At 40.1% G+C, this 8,526-nt stretch overlaps 1 pseudogene; it reads left to right on the top strand.

Annotated features, from left to right (window-relative positions):
* The first annotated feature begins 4,593 nt into the window (after window positions 1-4,593).
* LOC123862848 (large ribosomal subunit protein uL2-like) lies at window positions 4,594-6,005 on the top strand (annotated as a pseudogene).
* Window positions 6,006-8,526: the final 2,521 nt, after the last annotated feature.

Below are 8,526 nucleotides of genomic sequence, written 5' to 3' on the forward strand. Positions count from 1 at the left end.
TGATCCCAGGGTCCTGGGATCGAGTCCCACATCGGGCTCCCTGCTCCTTGGGAGCCTGCTTCTCCCTCTGCTTCTCTCTCTCTCTCTCTCTCTCTCTGTCTCTCATGAATAAATAAATAAAATCTTTAAAAAAAAAGAATCTGTTTCTTAGTTTGCCTTTCTCTTGTTTTCCCCTATGATCAGTTGTTGTTTCTTAAATTCCACATGAGTGAAATCATATGGTATTCGTCTTTCTCTGACTTACTTCACTTAGCATAATACTCTCTAGCTCCATCCATGTCGCTGCAATGGCAAGATTTCATTCTTTTATAGCTGAGTAATATTCCACTGTGTGTATGTATATACCACTGCTTTATCCATTCATCAGTCAATGGACATTTGGGCTCTTTCTATAATTTGGCTATTGCTGATGATAATGCTGCTATAAACATCAGGGTGCATGTACCCCTTTGAATTAGTATTTCTGTATCCTTTGGGTAAATACCTAGTAGTGCAATTGCTGGATCACAGGATAGTTCTGTTTTTAACTTTTTGAGGAAACTCCATACTGTTTTCCAGAGTGGCTGTTCCAATTTGCATTCACGTTCTTTTTTTTAAAAAAAGAAAATGACAGAAAAATATCATTTATGTATGTTGATGCAAAATTCTAAAATAAAATAGTAAACAGGATCCAATGCCACATTAAGAAAATAATACACCATGTCCAGTGGATTTATTCCAGGAACTACAAGAGTGGTTCATTATTAGAAAATCAATTACTATAATTCCCCATATTAATAGATCTAAGAAGGAAAATCATATGATGATCTCCATAAAGACTGAAAAAATATTTGACAAAACTCAAAACCTATTCCTTATGTAAAAAAAAAAAAAGCACTCAAAAACATAGGAATGTATGTAATAAAATGTATACACCTCAGTCTTGAACCCAGTATCCTACAGATGACATAATTGTATATATACAAAATCTTAGAGAATCCATGGTAAAACTAACCAAATAATAAAAGAATTCTAAAGTTAGCAAGATATAAAACTAATATACACAAATCAACAGCCTTTAGATACACTAACAATAATCAGTTTCAAGATATAATTGAGGGGAAAAAAGCCCTATTTACAACAGCAAGAGATAAATTCTAAGGTATAAACTTAACAATAAATGTGCAAAATCAACATGAGGAAAACTCTGAAACATTCTTGAAACACCCACAAATTAACTTGAACAAACGGAAAGACATTATATGTTCTTAAATATGATCATTCATATTAAAAAGATGTCTGTTCTTCCTAAGATAACTTATAAATAAGATTCTTCATAAATATACCAATAAGCTTTTTTTCTAGAACTAGAAAGCTGATACTAAAGTTCATATGGAAAAATAAACATGCAAGAATAGCTTTTTTAAAAAATGAAAAAAGAGGGGCGCCTGGGTGGCTCAGTTGTTTAAGCGACTGCCTTCGGCTTAGGTCATGATCCTGGAGTCCTGGGATCGAGTCCCGCATCGGGCTCCCTGCTCAGCGGGGAGTCTGCCTCTCCCTCTGACTCTCCCCCTCTCATGCTCTCTCTATCACTATCTCTCTCAATAAATAAATAAAAATCTTTAAAAAAAATGGAAAAAGAAGAGCTATAAGGGAAAAGTAGCTGTACTAGATATCAAAATATAAAACTTCTATAATTAAAGTTTGGTACTGGCACATAAATAGATCAATGTAATGGAACACAAAGTCCAGAATTAAACCTAAATACATATGGAAATTTGGAATGTGATCAAAGTGGTATCAAAAAAGCACTGGGGCATATATAGGGTGTGAGGACAACTTGATAAGCATTTTGAAAAAGATAAAATTGGATCCATACCTCAAATCATACACAAAAATAACTCCAAATGGATAAGAAGTTCTAAAAGTAAGAAATAAGATCAGGGGTGCCTGGGTGGCTCAGTCAGTTAAGCGTCTGCCTTCGGCTCGGGTCGTGGTCTCGGGATCCTGGGATTGAGCCCTGCATCGTACTCTCTACTCAGCGGGGAGCCTGCTTCTCCCTCTCCCCTGGCCCTGCTCATGTTCTCTCTTGCTATCTCTCTCTCTCTCAAATAAATAAAATCTTTAAAAAAAAAGAAAGAAAGAAAGAAAGAATATCATATAAATACTAGATGAAATCAATGGTAAATTCCTTTATAATTTGAATGTGGGAAAAGGCTTTTTCTGATTCAAAATTCAGATTCAGTAAAATACTGATAAATTTGACTACAAAAACAAAATTAAAAACTCACATCACATAAGAGAATACCAAAAGTAAAGTCAAATGACAAATCACTCACTGCAAGAAAAATATTTGCAACATATATCACAGATAATGAGTAATACCCCTTATATGTAAATTATTTTTAGAAATCAAAGGAAACAAAAACCAAAAACCCAATATAAAAATGGGCAAAAAAGGGGCACCTGAGTGGCTCAGTTGGTTAAGCGACTGCCTTCGGCTCAGGTCGTGATCCTGGAGTCCTGGGGGATAGAGTCCCGCATCGGGCTCCCTGCTCAGCAGGGAGTCTGCTTCTCCCTACGACCCTCCCCCCTCTCATGTTCTTTCTCTCCCTCTCTCTCATTCTCTCTCTCTCAAATAAATAAATAAAATCTTTTTAAAAAAATGGGCAAAAAAATATGAATACACAATTCACCATTATGTGCTGGAGGAAAAGGCTGTGAGGGTGAGCAGGCTCCTGTTGTGTTGAGCTGTGCACAGAGTTACAGAGACCACCACCCTCTCTTTTAAAAGAGGGATAAATACTAGCAAGCCACAAGGGTTGCTTTAACTATCAGGCTGTTTTAAAACACCTCTGAGGGCCATTTAATTGACAATAATAGAATGAGTTAGAAAGTTGTCATTAGTCTAACAGCGGGGCCAGTTTTATCTATGATTAATGACAACTGAGGACTGAGGATAGCACCAAAGTGCATTTGTAATTTTGCATGTCTTTATATGTGGCTTTAAAAGTGACCAAGCAAGTATGTATGCTTACCTTTTAAAAAAAAAAAAAACTACTTTTATTTCTAACAATTGACTAGACTGCATTATGATCTCCTTAACAATTTATTGTTAAGTGGTTGAAATTTCAGGTCTCTTCCAACCAGGAGACCCTGTGACACTGTGATAATTCTATGATCGCTCAGTTTGGCAAGTGTAATCAATATGCCATTGGCCACTTGGTGGCAATAGACTCCTAATTGCCTACAAAGTCCTTTAAAGATATTAACAGCCTTCTGATTAATTAGAAACTAATTTATAAAGACATTTCAGGCAGGTCACAAGTTGACTTAGTTGGAAAGGTCAGCAAAATGCTTTTAAAAGGGCATTTGAAGCAAAGCAAAACAACTCCTGTCTGTCAGAAATATAGTTGTGGATATGCTCTAGAAAATTGTTAGGAAAGATCTTTGGAGGTAGAAAAGGTTGAGAGGAGGAGAAGTGCTGACATAGTAATGATAACTAAAAAGACACACTGAAAAGAGATACCATGAGTAATATTAGGAACCTACTACTGTTTAACCATTTGAGCTTGACCAAGCCAGTTACTTTTACAGAGCCTTAATTTCTTTCTGAGCAAGATCAAGAGGGTCAGCAAATATTTTCTGTGAAGGGTCAGATAATAAATGCTTTAAGCTTCATGGACTATATATCATCACAATTACTCAACTCTGTCCCTGCAGCATAAACGCAGCAAATGAGAATACATAAACAAACGAGCTTTGCTCTGCTCCAATAAAACTTTATGGACACTGAAATTTTTATTTCACATAGTTTCCACAGAAATATTATTCTTCTTTTGTTTGCAACCACTTAAGAATGTAAAAACCATTATTAGCTAGCAGGTTATTAAAAAATCAGCTGCCAGCCTGGACTTGGCTCCTGGAGCTATTGGCAATCCCTTGGCTGGATGGTCTGTCTCTCAGGTCTGGCTAGGTCTCTGTTAATTAAACTGCTATTGATTCCCTATTTAGCTAACTCTGGGGTTAAACTTCATTTACAACTTTTGGCACCCTCCTTTACAGCCTAAAGCAGTTTCTCAAGCTTTATTTACACACATACCCATTAAATAAGAATTAAAAAGACAGGGGTGCCTGGGTGGCTCAGTTGGTTAAGTGGCTGCCTTCCACTCAAGTCATGGTCTCAGGGTCCTGGGATCTAGCCCCCTATCGGGCTCCTTGCTCAGCAGGGAGCCTGCTTCTCCCTCTGCCTGACACTCCCCCTGCTTGTGCTCTCTCTCTCTCTCTCTCGATCGCTCTCTCTCTGTGTCAAATAAATAGATAAACAAATCTTAAAAAAAAAAAAAGGAATTAAAAAGATTACCTCTCTTACGAAGCTCCTATTATTTAAAACAGTAATGTTTGGTGTTCCAAACATACCTACAATCATGGGTTTTCAAACTTTACATGTCCTCCTCCTCCTCTTACCACAGAGATTCCCAGACTTGTCTTCACACATCTGAAGATCGCTGCCTTACAGATGCTTAGACTTGAAAATTCCAAGTCGGAAAGCCCTCCAAAAACCTCACTTCTCCTTTCTGCTATTAAAGAACAATCTTCCACGAACTCTAAATAATGGGAGCTAAACTTACCACTTACTTCGTGGAACTACCAGTTCCAGGTATGACCTCCGCTTGACTTCCTCCCAGTCCTTTCTTCCACCTGGTCAGAATCCAAAGTACGAGAGGGAATAAGAATTCCTGTATTTGTCCTTCTCCCCTGTCACCTAAGACTATGAGACCAGATACGATCAACTCGATAACCACATAACTGGTTACGGTAGCTCCGAGAACAAAACTTAGGGAACCCTCAGTACGCGCAGTCTGTGCAAAACATCTTCAAACTGGGGGCGCCTGGGTGGCTCAGTCATCAAGCGTCTGACTTTGGATCAGGTCACGATCTCAGGGTCCTGGGATCCGCTCCGGGCTCAGCAAGAGTCTGCTTCTCCCTCCCCCCCTCTCCCTTTACCCCTTCCCGCTTCCTCCTTCCCCCTGTCCCCCCACCCCCCGTGCTCTGTCTCCTTCTCTCTCAAATAAATAAATAAAATCTTTAAAAATATATATCTTCAAACTGTATAGAGAAGGAAAGAAGCTACCTGCTTTTAAATCCATACGTGACTAAAAGAAGCCCTGAAACTTCTGAGGGATAGCAATGGTCCCTGGGCCACAGCGGGGTGCCTGGGTGGCCACGAATACCCCTGAAGCACCCCCCAGAGCCACGCCAAGCAGCGTGTGCCCACGGGGAACCAGAAAATCACCACGGGGCACGCGTATGTAGCCCCAAAGGGCGCTGTGCGCCTGCGCACCTACTTCGCCGGCCGCACGGTTACGTCAAGGGCGTCAGGAAGGACGTCATCCACACCGCAGGGGGAGGCACTCCTGGTGCTAAGGGGGTCCTGCAAGATACCTACCCCATAAGAAACAGAGCTGTTCTTCACGGCTGAGGGCATCCACATTAGCTAGTTCGTGTACCGCGGCCAGAAGGCCCAGCTCAGCATGGGCCATATGCCTCCAATGGGCACCATTCCTGAAAACATGATGCACCGTCCTGTGTTGCCTGGAGGAGAAGCCTGCGATGGAGGCAAGCTGGCCCGAGCCTCCACGAACAACGCCTTTGTCACCTACCGCAACCTGAGACCAAGGAGACCCGAGTGAAGCTGCCCTCGGGCTCCAAGAAGGTCATCTCCTCAGCCAATAGAGCTGTGGTCCGTGTAGTGGCCGGAGGTGACCGCACTTACAAGCCCATCCTGGAATCCACTGTGCCTACCACAAGTATAAGGATAAGAGGAATTGCTAGCCCCGCATGTGGGGTGTGGCCATGAACCCTGTGGAGCGTCCCTTCAGAGGTGGCAGCTACCAGCACATTGGCAAACTTGGTACCATCCTCAAAGATGCCCCCCACCCCCACCCCGCAAAGTGGGTCTCACCGCTGCCCAGGGGACTGGGCATCTCAGAGAAACCAAGACTATGCAGGAGAACATGAACTAGGACTGGGGAGGTTCAATAAAGTATCTTTCTGCCACTTAAAAAAAAAATGAAAAATAACGACAACAAAAAACAACATACTTCTTCTAGGAAGAGACAGGGATTATAAAATGGCCCCTCTCCCATATAGAAGTATTTCTCTGTTAAGGAGCCTCAGAAGAAAAAGGAAGTTCCTGTCCACCCTCTTAAGTCACTAGAGACTATTAGCACCCTTGGGGCACATGAGGAATCCGGGCCTAGAAGTTTCTTACCCCAGATCGCATAGGTCACATAGGTACCAAGGAAGAGCTAAGACTCTAATTCAGACCTCCCTAGAAAAGCAGTTACCCATTCATCCATTCATTCTGTTTGTCTGTCTCTCTGCCTCTCATATCTGTCTCTATTTCTGTCTCACTTCCAAATCTCCTCCTTTTAAAGCATTAGGTCACTTATGTTTGAATAATTAAAGTCCCCTGAGAGTTAGTTGGCAGATCAAATTAAGTGAAAAGGCTTGAAAGTGAAGCTGCCCACTGAGAATTTACCAGATAATATAACCTGCAGTGTTCTCTGTCCAATCCTTATCACAAATCCAGGTATGAGAAATGTGATTTTTGAAGGATAACTGGAGAGAATAGAGATCATGCTCTAAATACTACAACCTTAACTCTTAGATTAAGCCAGAGCATTAGAGATTCTAAGCCTCTATTTGACTTTACTGAATTGTAAAATGTGTGACGTCATTAATCTGCACTGGAAGTTAATATAAAAGACTAAAGTCTACTTTTAAAGTTCTCAAGCAAAATCTAAAGTTTCTAAATACTGTAAATCAATTCCTAAAATGCCCAAATCACTACTTCATTCCTTTGAAACAGTATGAAGGAATTTCAGATATTTCTAAATAACTCTATGATACTATCAGAATTTGTATGAATTGTATCCTACAACTCTACCCCCATAAAGCTTTATGCCTCATAAAAATATATACCTGAATTTGAAGCAATGTAACTGAGAATGACACTGTTTCCCATTAGTACTCTCGTTAGGATTTTTTTTAATTTTATTAATTTTTACAGAAAATAGAGAAATTATAGTGGGTATAAATCTCACACTATAAGCCCAAGTATTAAAGAAATAGAACTTGATTTTCTCAATTTCTGCTTCTGTTTTGAGCTCTCATCTCACAGGGAGATAGCCTTAATTCTTTGGCTTAATTACTTTCCCTCACTCACTTTGGGTATGCCATTGTTTCAGAACATTATATGGTACCAAAGATGGGGAATAGGAGTCACAATCTGCTTCCAACTCGCAAGTGTATCCAGTTTACGGTGGAGATGCCTACCATTCTGGTAAGCAAGTGTGCCTCACACCCAGGCACGGGAATCCTTTTGCAAGGCTGCCTAGGATCCATATGCCCAAATGCACCTTGAAACTATTTCCTCTTTAAAGTTTTGCTACCATCCTCCTTTGTTCCAAGGCCCCAGAGATCTCTGTTCATTCATCACTTCCCTTCCCCTTAGCCAGGACAATATTTTCAAGTCTCACTACAATTTCAGACAGACTCCTTGCCTGCCTGCTCTCTATTCTAGAATTAATCTCTTAGAAGCCAGAAAGCTTTTCAGACTTCTGCTTTCTAACATGTAACAACCCTCCTTTGAGAGACGGATAAGGACAGGGTAACCACTAGCTTGAATGGGCAGGGAAACGTATAAGAATAGTAAAAATATAGGTAAGTACCTGAAATATTATCTGGCTACACTTTTATTTTTCAGTATTTACATGGGTTCTCAGATATCTTTCTTAAACAATTTTGTATCTGGGGGTGCCTGGGTGGCTCAGTCGTTAAGCGTCTGCCTTTGGCTCAGGTCATGATCCGGGGGTCCTGGAATCGAGCCCCGCATCAGGCTCCCTGTTCCGCGGGAAGCCTGCTTCTCCCTCTCCCACTCCCCCTGCTTGTATTCCCTCTCTCGCTGTGTCTCTCTCTGTCAAATAAATAAATAAAATCTTTTAAAAAAATTTTGTATCTGTTATTAGCATCCCAATTAAAATAAGCTGGTAAATTCACTTTTACTTCTAACCCCACTTTCCTCACTTGAGTATTTCTCTGCTGTGGCCCTGTGTTTCCATAATACTAAGGATCCTAGGACTTGAAAACATAAACTAAATCCAACACACAAAATCAGGGCATTTGATCATCTTCACTAAGGAAAATGGGAATAGTAACATCCTCTAATCATTTATTGATTTATCATATATGTGGGCAAGAGCTTATATAGAACAATGTTTATGCAGCATTATTTATATTAGCAAAAATTGAAAACAACCTGAATGTTCAATAATAGAGAATTGTTTAAATAGAGTAAGATCACAGGATAAAATTCTATGCAGCTGTTAAATGTCAAACTGTAGAAGAATATGTGATGATATAGGGAAATAGTCACAGTAAAAATAATAAACCCAGTATAAACTATGCAATTACAATTTTATAAAGTACATATTTGAATAGAACCTATAGAAAAAGGCTGGAAATTTCCTTACCAGAATGTTA

The sequence above is a fragment of the Mirounga angustirostris genome, unplaced genomic scaffold (genome assembly GCF_029215605.1).
Source record: "Mirounga angustirostris isolate CCGP_5_RB_7025 unplaced genomic scaffold, mMirAng1.0.hap1 SCAF_1, whole genome shotgun sequence".
In the NCBI taxonomy this organism is placed as follows: Eukaryota; Metazoa; Chordata; class Mammalia; order Carnivora; family Phocidae; genus Mirounga; species Mirounga angustirostris.